This window comes from Protopterus annectens, chromosome 1.part0, assembly GCF_019279795.1.
Source record: "Protopterus annectens isolate FY-2018-M chromosome 1.part0, PAN1.0, whole genome shotgun sequence".
NCBI lineage: Eukaryota > Metazoa > Chordata > Ceratodontiformes > Protopteridae > Protopterus > Protopterus annectens.
The window spans coordinates 405,790,233-405,811,046 of NC_056725.1; positions in this window are offsets into that span (position 1 = coordinate 405,790,233).

Here is a 20,814-nt window from a genome sequence, read left to right on the forward strand (position 1 = left end):
CAAACTCTGGACCCCACCCAGTTCGGGTTTGTAAAAGGCAGATCATGTCTCCTAAACCTGATTGACTTCTTTGAAGCAGTCACCAAAGCTGCAGATGAGGGTAAGATGGTTCACACAGCCTATCTAGATCGCGCCAAGGCTTTTGACACCATCTTCCACTCTGGAATTATAGATAAACTCAGTAAACTAGGTATAAATCCCTATGTCACAAGATGGGTTGCCAACTGACTCACTGACAAAACCCACACTGTGAAAGTAGCAGACTCCAAATCTGACTTCAGACCAGTGACAAGTTGAGTACCACAGGGTTCAGTCCCGGTTCCTCTCCTATTTGGTATCTACTTTTCTGAAGTGCAGGCTAACACAGAAGGTCTTTGGCTAATGAAGTTCGCGGATGACTGCAAACTAGGAGCCATAATTGAAACTCCTAACGATGTGGACATCCTACAAAAGGGCCTCACTGAGACAGATGCCCGGTGTCAAAGCCATGGCCTCATGCTCAACGCCAAAAAGTGCATTGTCATCCCCTTTGGTAAAAACTCTGTATCCATGAGCTACCACATAAGTGGTAGTCTACTTAACACTGAAAGTGTGATGAGACCTTGGGACACAGGTGGACAGCAGTATCTCCTTTGATAATCACATTGTCACAGTAGTCAGGAAATCCTTCTGCATGGCACACCTCATCACAAAAGGTTTCTCATCCAGGAAAAAAAGAGGTCATTGTTCTCCTCTACTTGTCACTCATTAGACCCATTATAGAGTACAACGTCCATTTTGGTATGTACCTCACAAGACATCAACAACAACTGGAAAGGCCACAGAAATACCTCACAAAGAGGATTACCAGCCTCAAACAGATATCCTACGCAGATTGTCTCAAAAAACTCCAGCTTTACTCCGTCACATGTCGCCTACTCAGAGGCGATCTCTGCCTAACATACAAAGCTACGTTAAACCCAGAGCTGTTGGACATGCTCCACTTAAAGAAATCCCAATCCCTCTGAGCTACATGCTCTAGGGACTTAAACCTTATCATCACAATAAACAGAACATGCTGGCGGGATAGATTACTGTCCCAGACACTTCTCATACTCTGGAACAAACTACCTATCTATATCAAACAAAGATCCTCATTAGCACTCTTCAAGAAAAATCTTGATGATTGGATGGGAAATAGGAAATTCATCCCGGGGTTCACCTCTGTGGCTCTGCTCGACAGGGGCACAGGAAAATAATTTTCTTGGGTGGTGAAAACCAGGGTACCTTTTTGGCTAGGCTTGTATAGGCCCTAGGGCCGATAGCCTAGTACCTACCTTTGAACTTATGAACCTATACCAATGTATTTGTACATCCATCCACAGCACAGGTGTATACGATGAATATAATAGCTGATTGTTCATCCAATGACTTAGTATATTTGGCCAGTTGTGCCACATGCACAAGATTTTATGTGGGGAAAACAAACAGAACTTTAAGGGAACAAGTTAGAGAGCATAAATACAAGATCAACAAGGGAGTACTCACCTTGGCTACAGCGAAACATGTCCAACATCCAGGACCTTCACATTGGTTTAAATTTTTAGTGTTAGGTTTTACATCAAATTATTCGAGGAAGGGGGATATCAGAAATGCTACAGAAGCACAGGGACAGAAATGAATAATTAGGTTGCAAGTCAACAAAGGTTATGGTCTCAATTACATAGTTTCCTTGAAACCTTTTTTGAAGACCAGGCCCCTTAGACACCAGGTGCTGTTTATTACAGTTTATACTATATTTTTTTAACACCTGAGAGATGGATTTGTTTAGACACTCCAAGGTTAATTAGTAGAAATCTATAGTACTGCAATGGCAGGACACACTTTTATATACTAGATGGTTACATGGAGACTTATGATGCTCTATAGCTGCATTATTATTTTATTTTATTATTTTATTTTTGTTTGTCTTATCTTTTATGTATTTTGTTATTTTTATTTTTGGAGATGCATAGCATACATGGCTATATTACTTATTCTATTTTTATTTTTAGTAGTTCTGAATTATATTGCAGACTGCATTCTTATTCTTTATAAATGCTATAGTTAAAACATCTGTTCATTTTGATTTTAAGCAGATATTGACTGCACCTATAATAAGTTTTTATATAAAAAGTCATATTAATGATATGTTGTACAACAACAGTGCATATTAAGTAGAGACTAGACAATTCCTTGGTTTATTGAAAACATACAATTTTTAAGCTTGCGGCTTCCCTGTTTTAACATGAAGTTTTTGAATGTAGTAATTTACCACTAGAGGGAGCTTCAAAACTATAAATACATTTTCAACGACCAGTACGACTCCTTCCTTACTTCTTGATTTTCATCAGTGACACAACTAAGGTAGATGTTAATATATGATATTATTATGAATTCTTATGTCATATGTAGAATGAGTCATTTATTGAAATAAGAAGTGGCTAACACTGCATTCATCTCTGAAGTTAGAACTTAATTAATGCTTCTGGTTTTAAGGTTGATTTAATTATGAAGTGTCTCAATGAATATTTTGATTTCAAAATTTGTGTTTTGTCCATGAAATGAAACCTGATTAAGGTTTGTTGTTCAGCTGAAAACTGAACCATTAAAGTGCACTAGCATGAAGAAATTTGGAGCTACTTAAGCAATATTTCTTTAGGAAACCAGGATTTACAGAGCATTCTATGTCACCAGTCTTTGTTTACTACTTATATAATATGAGGCTTTACTGAATTTATGTAGCTCTCAGTGAAGCACTATATTCACTTGGCTTTGACCAAGAACTAGAGATATTATCTTGCATATGTTTTATACGGGTCTATATCAGAAGAGGGAAAGTTCACAAAAAGGAATGCTCAAACATCGTAAAATCACACACATTGAATATGATATTGTGGGGGCTGCGCCCACCACACCCCCCCCCTGCTAAATATATATTCCAACTACGAGGTCGCACTACAGTGAGGAAAGGGCAAATATTCCTATCCTCACTGTACTGCGACCCCAGAAATAGCATTTTGATGTCCGGCATTTTTGATCGGAAGAGCGTTCGTTCTTGTGAATTTCGCTCTTCTGATATAGACCCATTTTATACAGCATGTATGGTTTGGAGTTCTTACTATTCATTTTAGAATTTGATGTTTTGTTATAAGTGGACATAGTTATTTATGTATGAGTGCATTTTAGCATAAACTGTAAATGATATATATTTTTTGCAGGTCAATTGAGTGTTTTCCTATTTTGAATGTTATGACATTGAACATGATGACTTTGGCGTTCAGTAGTCCTCAGTTTCTGGTTGCAGCATTAACAAGTTGATGGAGGGGGTTCATAGAATGATGATGTCATAATTAAGCTAGACATTCTATAGGTTGTCTGTAATGACTACCCTCTATATTAGTAGTAGTTGTTTAAAGTGATTTTATTAAAGTCTGACAAAGTTTTTGTACCAGAACATGAAAGCGCTTACTTTTACTAATAAAGCAATTATTTTTAAGCTGCTGAGTCGTGTGGAGGAATTTTATTAACTTTGTTCCTGTTGGATTATACACTTATTCCTCTGACTCGAGGCCCAGTTGGTGTGATTTGATGTTTAGTATCTATATCTTTTATGTTAAACTATATTTATCCCTGTTACAATTGTATTGCAAAGCCTTTTACTATAGGCTTACATACACACTTTGTATAACTAATATCTTAAAAATTGTAAACTGCTACAGCTTTTCTTGCCAGGCCTTCACTGAAAAGCATACCTTTCAACTGTCCAGATTTTTGCATAATATCCAGGATTTTTGCCTTCTATCTCTGTGCTGTTCGTCATAAAATTTATGATTTGCTGGTAAATCACTGATGATTAAAGTCTGTAAATAATGATATACATTTGAGTTTCAGACTTCATATCCTTCAGAAGAAGGCACAATAATGCAAAACATATTATTCTATCGACTTTCAAAATTTATAAGAGCAGTAGCTAAAAGCTGGCCTTGGTTTGGGGGGCTTTGTACTACCCCACCTTTTTCACTTAAAATTTGAGATGTAAGCTGAAACGGGGTATGCTATTCATCTCAGCTGGCCTTTTTCTGGTAAACAAAAGATAAATAAATAAATAAAATTAACAAAAGATGCCTGTAGCCCCTAGAAATATTACCTTGGACTGAAGGAAGTTTCTCCTGCTGGGACCCACAAACAGCAATGGCCCACAGGCCAGGGCCTTGGTGCTATTAAAGTTTTCACTGACAGCCCCAGTATGGTCAGCAGTATTGCTGTTTCCTGTCCTGACCACTCAAGGGAGGAGCAGGTCAAAGGAAAATGTTTCCTATATGCTTGGATTCTTTCATTACTTTTGAGACATCAGCAAGGAAAACAATAGCCTTTGACTATCAAGTAAAATGTTTTTCTTTTCTCTTCTCCTCCTATCCCATCCCTTCCCTTCTCTTTCCAAATTTCCTAAGATGTCTCCCAAAACAGGTGCTGTCAACAAGAAAATAATAACCTTAGGCTATCAAGTAATTTTTCTTTCTTTTCTCTTCTCCTCCTCATATGCCACCCCTTCTCTTTCCAGATGCCCCAAGATGTCTCCCAAAACAGTTGCAAGCAAGGAAGAAAATATAGATGCTTCTTCTGAAAAAATCCATGTGGATGGTGCTGTGCCTGATTCATGGAATCATAAGAGTAGAAACCCTTGGCTTTGCAAAAGTAAAGAAAATTGCCTAGGTGCTGTGGATGAGGGTAGCAGCAACCATCAAAACCATGAAATGATTTGTTTTTAATACTTGCAGGCAACCAGATATGGGTAGTGAACCACTTCGTAAGTCAAATGGAGTACCTATCAAAATGCCCCTGGTTTTGCAGAATGTACCCGGCTTTGTCTCATGCTTTTGGTTTGTTCATTATAAAGTTTGTAGTTTCCTGACAATTCTCTGGGGGTTGCGGTCATTAAATAATGACTATAATTTGAAATTCATATTTCATATCCTTCAGAAAATGCGTGTAACATGAACCTGTTTTTTTCTCAACTCTGTAGTATGTAACGTATGTAAGAGCAATATTTAAAATCTGTGGTTGACTTTGAGTCTGTTTCCACCATGTTTATTTTTCTTTCTTTTTATTCTTGTACTAAGAAGTTGAGATTTTTTTATTTAGATTTTTTATTGGATAATAATTGGACATCAGAGATATTCCCAGACACATTCTTGTAATTGCCTAGGTTGCTGGTAGTTTAGAACATGACAGAAATGCATTCCATCACCATAATTTTTGATCACAATCAGACATCTGAAATGCACACAGAAGTAGCTATATCTGCTGGATGGGGCTGAATGTTGTTTGTTGATGAATGTAAATTACACTTTTGTTTTCTCAGTTTAAATAGTCAATAATCTTGGTTTACAACACTAATGTGAGTTTGTGTGAAGTAAGATGACATAGTTGATTATTGTGACTATTAGTTTTTATATCAATTAAATATCTGAGGTATAATTTGCACACACGATATTGCTGGCACTTGGCAAACAAGGTTAAGGCTGTAAGCTGTATTTCCTATGGTACACAGGTTGAGTCCCTCAGCCCTTATTTGCCTTCTATGTGACCTTGAGCTAGGTACTTACCTGTTGTTGCTCCTTGGTCACCCTTGTTAACAGACTGTGTCCAATGGAGATAATAATAATTATTATTATTACACAGTAATGTGGCAGTAACTGAGGGGTGTGAAGGCTGTTTGTGGTTAGAAGTGACATAATATGCAGATGTTTGGTCACTGCTAAACAGTGATCACTGATCTGGTGTAGTAGGAGTGGTGTCAAATTGTATGCTGTATTTGCTGAAATCAGTGTAAAACTGATATTGCCATGATTTATGCTTGTGTGCATTTATGTGCAGAGGTGGAGGGTTGAGTGTATTTAAGAGTAACAAGTCGGCCATAATTTCTTTCACTTACTATCACAAGCATCACTGTTACGTACAATACGTGTTTGTCTGTGGTGGTCTGACAGGAGCATGAGTGTGTGAAAGTAATTTTTGCAGAGTGTCACATCTGCATTGTTGTCTCACAGTGTATATTCCTGGAAAAATACTTGGCTGTGGCTTCTTCTGCGTGGAGTCTGTATGCACTTGCTGTATCTGTCTGGATTTATCCATGTGCTCTGGTTTCCACCAAGACATCTAATGCGTGATGTATTCACATTTCTCAAATTTGCTTGTAAGCAACCATGCCATGTGTGCATGTGTACATTTGTGTGTTTGTACATCTTGTGATTGACCTGACTTGTCAGCAGCAGTGTCAATATATGTGTGTAATAAAAATGAGTGCAACTTGTGATAGAACTGGCTGGCCAGGGCCTTTTGTCAGTATGTGTGCACTTGTGAGAAAAATCTATCCATCTTGTGAAAGACCTGGCTTTCAAGGGCAGTGCCATGTGTGTGTGTATGCACGTGTGTGTGTGTGTTTGTGTGTGTGTGTGTGTGTGTGTGTGTGTGTGTGTGTGTGTGCGCGAGTGTGCGTGCGTGTGTGTATACGTGTGCGTGCGCGCGTGTGTGTGTATGCGCGTGTGAGTGTATGTGCGTGTGTGTGTCTCTCTCTGCAAAGAAAAAATAACATCAGCAATCTGCAAATAAGTACCTCTCAAAAATAAGACATAAAATGCATCACACAGCAACCAGATCCTCAGAGCTTTTGGGGGCTTAGTGGTCTTCTCCAACCCAGGCTTTATAATTGGATTTTGACACACACTTTGTAGTGGCCTCTGTCCAAAACCGAGCCTGTTCAGAGGTATGCAGAGAAGGTCACTATATGCTATATGTCAGACTAGGGATATTGTGGTCATTATTTCTAACTTTCCTCAGAAACCTCAGAGATATGCATAGAAAGTTGCTAGAGCTGGTTTTGTGGCTGGGGAAAGTGTGTCATTAGGTCTTTATCTTTCCTTGCAGATCTCAAAAGATGAGCACAGAAAGTCACTATAGCTTGTCTAGGGCGGAGTACTGTTTAGGAGCAACAAGTTGGAATATATTATCCTACTCATGACTTTTTTACCTTATACTGGTCATTGTCTTCTAGGTTGAAGACTAATGAGGCATGCTGTTTGTGCCTGAGACCAGCAGGTCATTGTGTTCTATATGTTTTTTCAGTTTTGTACCTGTCTGACAGAGTGCTACAGTAAAGATGGCTGTCTTTTGGGCGTAGGGGTGAGGAGCCATAAAGTATATATGTTTGACAGATGCCACTTGAAATGTATGATTATGCCAGTTTGTGCCTTCATAATAATCTAATATCAGATGTTGCATAGAAGGTGACTCTTTGTTGAGGCAGGTACAGTTTCCGACTCAGCCAAGCTCCTCGTGGTCCTGCAGCGCGGTGCTAGCAGCAGAGAGATGAAAAAGAGTGACTGCTACCTGATTAAGTATTTCTTTGCTACCTTTACATTAGCGACTGCATTTTCTCGCCAAAAAGCGAGTTTGTGACTGCTATAATACCTTAGTAAGCTTGTTATTGCATTTTTTGCTTGCCTGCACTTTAAAGTCATTGTTTGTTGTTTGATTTAACTGTTAAGGCTGCCCACTCAAGTGCGCTAGCCTGTGCAAAGCATTTACAGTGTTTTCCTGCCTCTGATACTGTCCTAAAAAAAGAAAAAAAATATATATATATATATATATCTTTGTTTTCCCGCCTTTACTGTGCTAGAATAGTCCTGAATTCAGGTTTGGCTGTATTCTGGACTTCTGTACAGATTCCTGTGTTGCCCATATCCTTATATGGATAGGAGGAAGCTTCTCTGTTCACCAGTGAGAGTGGGGAGCTTTGAGCAGCCTATCTGTCCCTGGAGGAGTGGTCTCAGCCCAGTAACTAGTTGTTTATTGGCCATTTTGGGCTATTTCCTAGCTCTTTCATGTCCCCTGCTTTAAAACCCACTTTAGCGTGGCTTTGCACGATTTTGCGCAAAGTGCAGCATTGAGCAGCGCCGCTTAAACGGGTTTAAACTATTTCTGGCTCCACAAAGTCTGGTCTTCACTTTTTCCCTTAGAACTGCTCTAAATCTCAAAAAAGCGCTCTATTTTCTTTCTAAAAGCCGGCACTTACTCATATAAGTAATCCTGCAGGTAAACACTAAGAAACTTAAGCACTACACCCTCTTATACTCCTTTTAAGTACTTGCTCCCTATTGGTCCTTTCTGATCAGTCAGTAAGTAGTTCCCTATACTTTTCAGGCATGTCCAAAGGCCAGTTTCGGGTTTACTACCCAGGCCAGCTGGTGAATCGGGGAATCTTGAGGCAATGTTACAACTGCCTTATGTACACAGACCACCCGCTCCTCCTCCCAACAAGCTCAAACATATGTGAGAGATGCAACTATATAGCCAAACTGGAGGCTGAGCTCTCTCAACCCAGTACTGGCACAGCCGGTCAGGAGGAAAAGGTTACCACGCACACCACAAATCCAGTCTCACATAGACCCATCGCATCAGCAAACCAAACACATGAACACACAAAAACATACTCGGAGGCTCTAAAGAAAAATCTGCCTAAGCAGCAGAGACCTCCTAAGCAGACATCCAAGCAACCCCCACCATGCAACAATACCCACGTAACACATAACTCACAAAGTCAGTGTGCCACACAGTCACAGCCCTTAAGGCTAAACAACACACCGAATACACTTGTAATAGGAGACTCTATTGTCACACACTGACATCCCACTCACCAGACTGAATAAGGAGAAGGTCACTGTAAGCTGCCTTTTGGGTGCCAGGATCCGCCACATAACACATGCACTCAGGTCACTCCAAAGCAAGTACAAATATGACTCCGTCATTGTCCATGCTGGTGTGAATGACCTGAGACGTACTTTCCTGGACTACACGAAAAGAGACATAGAGGAGCTCTCTGATCATGTAGCCCAGGCCGGTATGACCCTGACCTTGAGTAGCATCTTGCCCTCACCAAAGTGATGCCACAGTATAAAGACAAAATGATCAATTTTAACAATTGGCTAAAGTATTGGTGTCATTCAAAGGGGATCCAGTGTCTGTCAGCCTGGGATGACATGCTCGACAAGTCACGTTGCTTCGCGAGGGACGTCTTGCACCTGTCACCCCTAGGTTTTCGAATACTGGCAAAGGCTCTTGCCTCCCCCATAGTGCCTTTTTTAGGCAAGGCTCAAAATACAAACCCACCTCCATAGACAACACAAAGAAAAAACTAAGGGTAATGCTGCTCAATGCCAGAAGTCTAAACCTCAAAATGCACGCACTCGAGACTCTCCTCAGTATGGAGAATATTGATATCAGTGCAGTAACAGAAATGTGGTTCAAGGCTCCCAAAAGCACCCCAGCACTACCAGGTTATACTTCATACCATGCTTTTCGGCCGCAAAACTCAGACCGAACCACAAAAGGAGGGGGAGTATCTATATACATCAAAGATATTCACACCTCCAGGTTAGTGGCACTGCACGAAGCATCGGAGACCATCCATGTGCAACTAACAGTGGGCAAAACTGCTTTTCTGTTTGTAGCCTGCTACAGACCACCCTCCCAAACACAGGAGCCCCACTCGGCTTTCCTGAGAACACTGGAAAATATGAAGGTCCCTCCAAACACCATTATATTGGGTGACTTCAACTACCCAAACATTGATTGGGAAAACTACTCAAGCCCAAATACCCTCGCCCAACGGTTCCTAGAATTTATAAATTCAGATGCTATGGAACAACTGGTCACCACTCCCACAAGAGGGGAAAACATATTGGACCTGGTCATCACCAACATGGGGTCTCTATGTTCCACACCAGAGGTATACTCCTCATTGGTAAGATCAGACCATAAATTAATCTCACTGGACATCCATATTCCGTCCCCACCCCCAGCCAAGGAAACCACGGTGAAGAACTTCTCAAAAGCAAACTTCACACTTTTCAAAACCGAGGTGGTATCTTTCAAAGGCCCAGGCCAGTGGAAACTATGGCCCAAAACACAGAATCCTTTACAAAAGCATTCTATGGACACCTACAGGAGTGCATGGAGCATGCTATCCCAAATAAAACCAAGACTCACTCCTCCAAAGGCAGGAGACCTGTCTGGTGGACCCTGGCCATAAATAAGCTATATAACAGTAGGAGGAAGCTACTACATGATAGAGCAAAATCCCAAAAAGGGAAGGCGTCTCTGATCAGTACTAGCAAGAAACTATGATCCCTCATAAAATCATCTAAGGCAAGATTCGAAAGAAAAATTGCACAAGACACAAAGGATAATCACAAAGCCTTCTTTAGTTATGCCAGGAACCTGGGAGGCAACTCCCAGATATGCTCTGAGTTAGTGCAAAATGACAGAAAATACACTGATCCCACAGACATTGCCAACATCTTTGCAGAAAGGTTCAGTGCAACCCCCCCCCTTCCCCTCCAAAAGAGCAAATGTCTATCCCAACAGAATGTAGCCTCCCTGTGATCACAGATGCACAGGTGAGAGCTGTCCTCTCCAAAGCAAAAAACACAGCATCAATGGGACCAGACGGTGTCCCGGGCTGCATCTTACATGAGCTCCAAGAAGAATTAAACCCTCACTTAAATACACTGTTCAATCTCAGCCTTACTACAGGATATGTACCCAAGGAATGACGTACAGCAACAGTGGTCCTGCTCCACAAAGGTGGTGCCACAACAGACCCCAGAAACTATCGCCCTACAAGCCTGACCAGCCTGGTCTGCAAGGCTATGGAGCGTATCATCATGGAAATCATAAGCAAGGACATTGGGAACCTCCAGACACTGGATCCTACCCAATTTGGCTTTAAGGGCAGATCTTGCCTCTTGAACCTGGTCAACTTCTTTGAAACTGTTACCAAAGCCATAGATGAAGGGAAGGTAGTCCACACAGCCTACCTGGACCTCGTAAAAGCCTTCGACACAGTACCCCACTCGGGCATCATAAATAAGCTCACCAGCTTAAATATCAACCCCTATGTCACAAGATGGGTTGCTAACAGGCTCAGGGACAGAACCCACATGGTCAGAATTGCAGGTGCCATGTCAGACTCTAAACCAGTTGCAAGTGGCATCCCACAAGGCTCAGTCCTGGGACCTCTCTTGTTTGGTATATATTTCTCCGAGGTACAGGCTAACACGGGTGGACTATGGCTGACCAAGTTCACAGATGACTGCAAACTGGGTGCCATAATCGACTCTCCGGCTGACACGAGCATCCTCCAAATGGGTCTCACAGAGATGGATAACTGGTGCCAGAGCCATGGCCTAAGGCTAAATGCCGAAAAGTGCATTGTCATCCCCTTTAGTATAAACAAAGTGCCCACAAATTACCGCATAGGTGGTAATCCATTAAGTACGGAAGAAGTAATTAAGGACTTGGGGACCCAAGTAGATAGTAATCTCTCCTTTGACAGTCACGTTGCCAAAGTAGTTTGAAAGACCTTCTATATAGCCCACCTTATCATGAAAAGGTTCACATCTAGATCAAGAGAGATCATTGTGCCCCTCTACTCATCACTTATCAGGCCCATAATTGAATACAATGCCCCATTTGGGATGTACCTTACCTGACACCTGCAGCAATTGGAAAGACCCCAAAAGTACCTCACCAAGAGGATCAAGGGACACAAACAGATGCCCTATGCACTTTGTCTAAAGAAACTCCAGCTCTACTCAGTTGTGTACTGCCTACTCAGAGGTGATCTGTGTCTGACGTATAAAGCCATGTCCAACCCAGAATTAATGGACATGCTCCACCTCAAGAAATCCAAATCCCTTAGAGCTACAAACTCCAGGGATTTGAACCTCAACACAGAAATAAATAGGACATGCTGGAGGGACAGATTCATATCCCAGAGGCTCCCCTCACTCTGGAACAAAATCCCAATCCATGTTAGGCAGAGCCCCTCACTGACCCTATTAAAGAGAAATCCTGACGAGTGGATGGGAAACCGTAAGTTTACCCCTGGGATCTCTTCTGTGTCCTTGCTAGACAGAGGTACAGTAAACTAAAATTAATATGGCTACCTTCTGTGACCTACTATACAGAGGCACAGTCAACTAATCTAAAAGGGTGGCGAAAGCCAAACACACTCTGGCAAGGCTTATAAGTGCCCTAGGGCAGATAGCCTAGTATCAACCTATGATCCTATGAGAGATCTTTTATTCAAAGCTCTGAGAAATATGGGAAGGCAAAAACTGTGAGAAATGAGCTTTTCATCAAAAAGGCAAAAAAAAAATATATGAATATTTAAATATTGATTAAATATTTTCAGTTGTGCTTATATTGACCCACATGTTGAGTTTTTTTCCCCTGTATTTTTTCATGTTTTAGCTCAAAATGGGCAGGATTCACGAAGCCTCCGTGTAAGAGTTACAAGGCTTACACGGAGGCTGCAGTTAAACGGTGTGATGTCAGCATGCCATGCATATGCATGAGGGCATGCTGACTCACACCTAAGGCTAACACGGTCTGTGTAAGACAGTAGGGGCGTGTCCGTAGGGCGAGCCCTGCAAACGGACACACCCCCAGAAGAGTAAAAGTCCCAAAAGTAAACCCCCACGACAGAGTCCGTGTAAATGTCAATAAACACAACACAATACATGCCCCCACAGACTAACATAAAATGTAAAAATTAACATGTTATATTTTTTTTTTATAAGTTTTAAAGATGTTTGCCCGTGAGTGCGCTCGTTTGCGCGGGCGTGCCCATCGCTTAGCCACAGTTAGCAGTCAGTGGAAAAGCATATAAGAACTAAATATGCAAATTAAGCCAAGAAGCAATAGCGTAGCGGTAGAGACGTCGGCTGAAGAGGAGGCAGTCATGGTTCGAGCCCCCACAACATCAATTTTTATTTTTAGTGAAATAAGCACTAAACAATTCCCTGACATATATGTACATGTATAAAATAATTTTTATGTAAAATGTAATGAAATGGGCCATGTATTATGAAGAAATGTGTGAAAAAAAAAGAACAAATGTCAGAAGTGCCCATAGCTGAGCTACACTCTAACAAGCTGAGTATATCTGCCCGTAGGTGAGCAGTGGTTTAACAGGTGTAAAATGAGTGCCCGTAGGTGAGCAGTGATTTAACAGGTGTAAAATGAGTGCCCGGGGTTGAGCAGAGTTCTAACACGCTGAAACTGTGTGCCCATAGCTGAGCTGAGCATAATATGCGTGCTGACAGCCAAACGGCACGTAAGCCAGCGTGATCCATTTGCGCGGAGCTGCGCACCGTGCCAACAAGCTAACCGACGGGCAACGTTGAGCAAGCTGTATCAAAATTGCCTTTACACAGACACACCTTCTAGCCTGTGTAGACAGTCATAAAATATAAAAAGCAATGGCCAGGTTCGAACTCAGGATACCATGCACCATAGTCAAAGTACTGAACCACTAAGCCATGACAGTTGCTCTTAGAAATGCAGTAATAGCATATATATAGGAATGAATGGAAAGAGAAGCATGACAAAGCAGGTTTTGTGAAGCTGATACAATTCCAAAATGGCCAATCACAGATAAGTGCAGGAAAAACTGCGTATATAAGCCCCATAGGCGGGAATACACAGCATAACTGATTGTGGAACCGATTTGCAGTCAGGATGGCAGGTGTAGGAGAGGGTAGTTGCTTACGAGCACAGAGGTGGGGCATTGAGGAGTCCAAATATATGGTTTGGCTCCTCGTCCATGATCATGAGGCCCATCTCATGCAGGGCCAGGTCCTGTGGGGAGCATATAGGGTTGAGGCGTGGGACCGGTTGGCACATGATCTCACCAGTGCCACAGGAATACCAAGGACTGGTGAACAGGTCCGTCACCACCATGCGGACCTGAAGAGACGGAAGCAGGACCAACTGAACCATTGGATCCAGGAGGCCCAGCAAATGCCCAACGCCCCACTACTGAGTAAGTTACATGTAATTATTTATGTAAGAAATGAACCTAGCTGATATTATGGAGATGTGTATTCCAATATTACTTCATTTATATTACAGCTGCAGGTGTCCGTTCCATGAATCGTCGAGCCTATGCCGCTAGGCTTGTGCAGTTGCGCCATCAGGCAGGTTAGTAATTCTCTCCCTGTAACTGTAAAAAAATATAAGTATGACAGCTTGCAAAAGAGTGCAGTGTAGTCACTTATTAATAAAAAGTGCAAGTAACAGTGTAAGAGAGATTTTGCTAGTATTGTTTGATTACATAAGTGTGATGCAGCCTGTAATCCAAAAATAAAAATGAAACAAGTCTGAAATAAAGATGTTCCACCTGTAATATAATAGTACATAACCTGCACCAGGCTGAAAAGTACAGCTACAGAAGCTGAGTAAAACACATGTGTGAAATATATCCCCGTTTAAATTCTGAAACATGACACAAGTGAGACTGTTAGAAAGGATTGTTATAACTAAGTAAAACATGTCAATAAAGCCTAGAATTAAGTACATCCTGAATTGTAAAAATAAAACAAGTGAGAGAGTGTGAGAAAGAGGTATGAATCCACCAATAAAGTAGTAATAACTCCTGAATAATGTATACTGCAGTCAGTACAGAATGAAATGAATGTGACAGGCGCAACCAAACAGCAACATGTGTTGAATAAAGTACTGAAGCTGGAATGTGTGTCCCAAAATCTGGATATGTTGCTCTCAGTTTGCAATATGCAAATAGTATGGTTGTATGAAATACCAAACATCCACAGTTGTCTAGAGCCATATAAAGCAAATGTAGCAGGATGATGTAGCTGAACAGAGCCAGCTATGAATGTGTATGAATAAAAATGAAATGTATATTGATGTAGCAGTAACATTCTTATCACCAACATGCATAAGTTTACACATAGTAAAGTGTAGTCAGACCTGTAGTGTGTACAGCATATGTATAGGCATTTGAAGTTGTTAATGAAATATTTCTTCACCCTACCCTATAACCACAAATAATCCATTCCACGTGAAATGGGTATGTGTATTCACAATTAACTCCCCTGGACAATTGTCCTGTTGGTTCATACATATTTGCATGTACGTTGATGCATGTGCCCTGTTCATACATCCAAACCTGATGGCCTGTTGCCATCACTCAACTCTGCATGTTGTTGGAACGTGTACTGTTGTTCAAATTATGCATGTGTTATGCTTGCTGTTCAACGGCTTGAATTTATGGGTGTTTGGTTAATGGGAATACTAATGCATGCTGTTACAACTAATTGTGAATGGTATTGCACGTTACTAACCCAAACTGTCACTAAATAATGCAAAACATAGGATGACAAGGAAGGCGGGTTCCAGTGGACCCACCTCTCCCACCTCAGCTGGCGAGTGCACCTGGCAGTAGTGCCCAGGCCGGACCCTCCTCCTCCGGTGGCCCTGTGCCACCTGCGGGTGGAAGCACTGCATAGGATGGGGATCATCCCCCCTCTGCAAGTGTGGCCGGAGGAGAACATCCACTCACCCTCTGTAGTGTTCGGACTGTGGTGCACAGGGAGATCCGGCACGCTGTGCTTGGGCCCCTACGCCAGCTTGAGGCACGGGTGGCACAACTCACGGGCGTGCCTGCTGCCCATCCTACACAGCCCCCAGCACAGCCCCATCCTGGGCAGTGAAGGCACAGTGGCAACTGCCCATGGGTGGGGATCTCAGTTCCACTGTTGCCATCTGTGGGCTCATGGGCTCGAGATATCCAAACATCTGTCCCCGTCAATTGTGTAACCTCCCCCACATGTGTCATACACCACCCCTGTATGCATCTTGTTTGTCTTGTCTGTTAACCTCCCCTACATACCTCCCCAGCTATACCAACTTCCTGTACCTGACATACCACTCTCACCTGAAAAAAAAAAAAAGGGCACTCTGTACCCACAAAAAAATTACGCCCCATACATAGCTGCCCATTTTGCACACGTGTCTGCTGGACATGTAAACTGGCAATTACAAATGGCTGTACAACAAATATTATTGTTGCCCTCTCACCTCTCTCGGGTGGAAGGTTTCAAATTTCACACCAAATTACAAACATATGCACAGCTGTTGCTGACGAAGAAATGGGCAGCTATGGGTCTTACCTATATCCCTCCTGCAAAACCCGAGCTTGTTTTCCGACTGTCCTACCCTCTTTGTGCCCCCTTTTTCACCACTTTCCTATCTCCCCATTTTCTTTTCTTTAAAAGAAAATAGCACGGGTGTGCGTGAGAGTAAGCACTTTTAAGCAGTAGTAAGCGGGTGTGCACTTCTGTGCGCTTAGCTAAGTGTGTGTGCGCGATGCTAAGCAGCAGTGCGCATGCGTAACCTCCGCGCAAACCAGTGCTAACCCGCTTACAACTGCTTAAAAGTGCCTTAGTCACTCTGAATGAAAAGGCCTGTAGTTTTCTCAGCAGCAAAATAAAATACCTCCGTCAGTCTCGAACCCAGGACCTTGGAAACACTAGTCTGCATGACTTACCACGAAGCCATGACTGCTATACAAGAACATTGTGCTGAAAGAAATATATCATAAAATAGTAGGAATTAATGTAAAGGGAATATAGCAAGTCTAGTACACAAAGCATTTCATGTATATTTACTGTCAAATCTAGTGGATTTGTAAAATAGTACTGTGTGATGAGAAACAGTCATGCTAGTTGGTAGCTACTAGGTAATAATGTCACAGTAGCATCTGGCAAGTCACACACATACTCAGAGCAGGATAAACACTGCCATAGTTGAATAGTTAAAAGATCAGACATAGCAACTGTGACTGAGTTACAGGGATGTCCCTGATGTGAAAACAAATGTCAACTGTGCCCCACTGACACCCTGTCAAATGTACTAACAGTAGGCAGAAAGGTGTAACTACACATGCAATGGTAACTATGAATGACTGAAGGTATGCACCACCTGCACGTCACAAATGGTGTACTAATACATATGCAGGCATACAAGGAGTGAATGTAAAGGCCAAATATTGAAGCCATAGCAACAGATTGCAAGAGCCACTGCTATATACCATTTACACCACTATCCCCACAGGAAAGCACACACACCCATATACACAGTATTACTAGTCGTAGGTGTCAGTTTACATACACACGGAGAAGAGGACACTGGAGGAAGGAATACTCAGCTTACAGAACAACATGCATTGCAGTGTCTACAACACAGCCTGAAATATGAGAGACATACCAACCCTTACACTCACAGAACAGTGTCCACAGCAAACCAGCATGGTCCCCACCCTGATAATCTGAAAGGGCTACGCCTACCTAACAGACCTTTTTATAGCACTGTCCTGCAATCACAGTGAGAACTGCAATCACTACACAACAGGCTGGATGCAATTAGTAAATGCTGGCTAACAATTGGTGCAGAGGCCATCACATGGACATGTGCAGATACCTACAAAAGCATCCTGTACTCCCAGCCCACACATGCAATACTTTCATTGCACCCTCTGGAGGTAGAGACAGAGAGAGAGAGAGAGAGAGAGAGAGAGAGAGACAGAGAGAGAGAAAGAGAAATAAATAAATAAAAAAAACAGTAACAACAAAACAAAGAGGCTGACAGCAGGCCAAGTAACTGCAAGCCTACGCAAACAGCTGCAACAAACACAGGTAATGTAAAGTACTTCTATAATAGTCTACATACTGTGAACCCTCCAGATGTGTTATTGGTCTGTATCTATGTATATGAAGATGTGCATAGGGCCGGGGACATACTGCAACTGTCACTGAAGGTTCTACATACATATGTATGTGACGGTAGCTATGTGCACATAGCAATGTAGGTTGTAGTGCAATGTACAAGTAGGTTGTACAGTAATGGATGTTCATCAGTGTGTTACTGTGTGTATACATATGTGGAACTAAAAAGGAGTATATATATATATATATATATATATATATATATATATATATATATATATATAGATAGATAGATAGATAGATATCAATCATGTGTATACGTATGTATATCGACATATGTATGTATGTATATATATATATATATATATATATATATATATATATATAGATAGATATATAATATGCATATGTGTATACATAGAGAGGGATGTAGAAATACATAGACATATATAGTTTCACAGTGTCATAGTTTAGTATTAGGCTATCTGCAGACAGTGTATAGAATAGATTTAGAAAATTGCGCCTCTGTATAGTAGTGACACAGTGAAGACTCCCGTACATAATAGCATTAGTTTACTGTGCCTCTGTCTAGTAGTGACACAGAGATGACCCCTGGTGTAAACCTATGATCTCCCATCCACTCATCAAGAATTCACATGAAGAGTGTCAGTGAGGGTCTCTGCCTAACATGAACTGGGATCCTGTTCCACAGTATGGGAAGCCTCTGAGTTATGGATCTGTCCCTACAGCATGTCCTATTCATATGTGTGCTGAGGTTTAAATCTGTAGCTGTTGTGGTTCTGATGGATTTGGATTGTATGAGGTGGAAGATGTCCATCAATACCTGATTGGACATGGCCTTGTACGTCAGGCACAGATCACCCCAAAGTAGGCAGTATGCTATGGAATAGAACTTGAGTTACTTTAGTCTGGCAGCATATGAAAGTTGTTGGAGACCCTTGATCCTCCTGGTGATGTACTTATGGGGTCCCCCTAGCTGTTGCAAGTGCCAGGTGAGGTATATACCAACTGGGGCATAGTACACAGTCATGGGCCTGATAAGGGAGGAGTATAGGGGTACAATGACCTCTTTTGATCTGGATGTGAATCCCTTCATGATAAGGTGGGCAAGGTAGGAAGTCTATCCAACCACTTTGGCAATGTGGGTGTCAAATGAGAGGTCAGTATCGATTAGTGTCCCCAGGTCTCCGATTACTTTGTCTGTACTCAGTGGGTTACTGTCTATGTGATAATATGTGGGTACCTTGTCCGTCCGAAAGGGTATGACTATACATTATGTGGCATGCAGTTTAAGGCCATGACTCCAGCACCAGTTGTCGGTTTCCGTGAGGCCTTTCTATAGGATGTATGTGTCAGCTGGTGTATCGACAGGCCTAGTATGCAGTCATCTTTGAACATTGTCAGCCACTACCCTCCCATGTCTGCTTCCACAGCTGAGAAATAAATGCCGAACTTGAGCGGCCCCAGGACAGAGCCCTGTGGGACACCACTTGTGACTGGCTCTGAGTCTGACATGGCACCAGTGAGTTTGACTGTAGGGTTTCTATCCATTAGCCGGTTTGCAACCCATCTTGTGACATATGGATTTACATTTAAGCTGTTGATCGTGTCTATGATGCCAGAGTGGGGTATTGTGTCAAAAGCCATAGGCAAGTCCAGGTAGGCTGTATGGACCGCTGTGCCCTCGTCAATGACTCTAGTGACTGATTTGAAAAGGTCATCCAGGTTCATAAGGCAGGATCTGCCCTCTACAAGCTGAACTGGGTGGGAACAAGTGTCTAAGTCCCCAATGTCTCTGTGTATGAGTTCCATAAGGATTCTTTCCATAGCGTTGCAGACCAGGCTGGTTAAGCTTATGGGGTGGTAGTTACCAGGGTCTGTAGAGGTGCCTCCTTTGTGGAGTGGGACTACTGTTGCTGTATGCCAGTGTCCAGGTACATATGCTGTAGTAAGGCTACGGTTGAATAGCATTTTATGTGCGTGTTTAGCTCCTCTTGGAGTTCACGTAGCATGCAACCTGCGATACCGTCGGGTCCCATTGATGCTGTGTTTACAGCTTTGCTGAGGGCAGTTCTCAGCTGGACATCTGAGATGATAGGGAGGTTACAGTCAGCTGGGATAAGTAATTCCTCATGTGGGAGTGAGGGAGGGGAGAAATCTGCACTGAATCTGTCTACCAGAATGTTGGCAATATCGGTGTGTTCAGTGTAGCTTTTGTCACTGTGAACTAACTCTGAACATATCTGAGGGTTTCCACCCAGGTGTCTAACATAGCAGAAGAAGGCCTTGTGGTTATCTATAGTGTCCATAGCAATTTCCCTCTCATTGTTGGCCTTGCATGTTTGTATTACAGAATGTATCTTTCTACTAGTGCTGATCAGAGATGCCTTATCTTTATGGAATTCTGCTCTGCTGTGCAGTAGCTACCTTCTGTTGTTATACAATTTGTTCATGGCTGGGGTCCACCAGACAGGACGCCTGCCCTTGGTGGAGTGGGTGTTGGTTTTATTTGGGATTGCATGATCCATGCATTCTTGGAGATGTCCGTAGAAAGCATATGTGAAGGAGTCTGCATTGTGGGATGTGGTTTCCACTGGCCCAGTGGGCTTAAAGGATACCAACTCAGTTTTAAGAAGTGGAAAGTTGGCATGTGAGAGGTTTCCCACTGTAGTCCTTTGTGTTGTGGGGGAGGTGGGATATATCTATCCAGGGTGATTAGTCCGTGGTCAGATGTGACTAGTGAGGGGTATGCTTCCGGTGTGTAGCACATTGTCCCCATGTTTGTGATGATCAGGTCTAGTATATTATCTCCCCTTGTGGGAGAGGTGACTAGCTGTTCCATTGCATTTGACTTAGTGAATTCCGGGAACCTTTGGGCTAGGGTGTTTGGGCTAGAATAATGCAACAAGTGTATGTTAGGGTAGTTGAAGTCTCACAATATGATGGTGTGTGGTGGGACATTCATATCCTCCAATGTCTTCAGGAAGGCTGACTGTGGTTCCTGAGATTGGGAGGGTGGTCTGTAACATGCTACCAGTTGTATAGCAGGTTTGCCTACGTTTATTTGCACCTGGATGGTCTCTGATGCTTCATGTGTTGCCACTAACCTGAAGGTGTGGGTGTCCTTCATGAATACGGACAATCCCCCTCCCTTTTTGTTTTGGCCCGAGTCCTGGGGCCA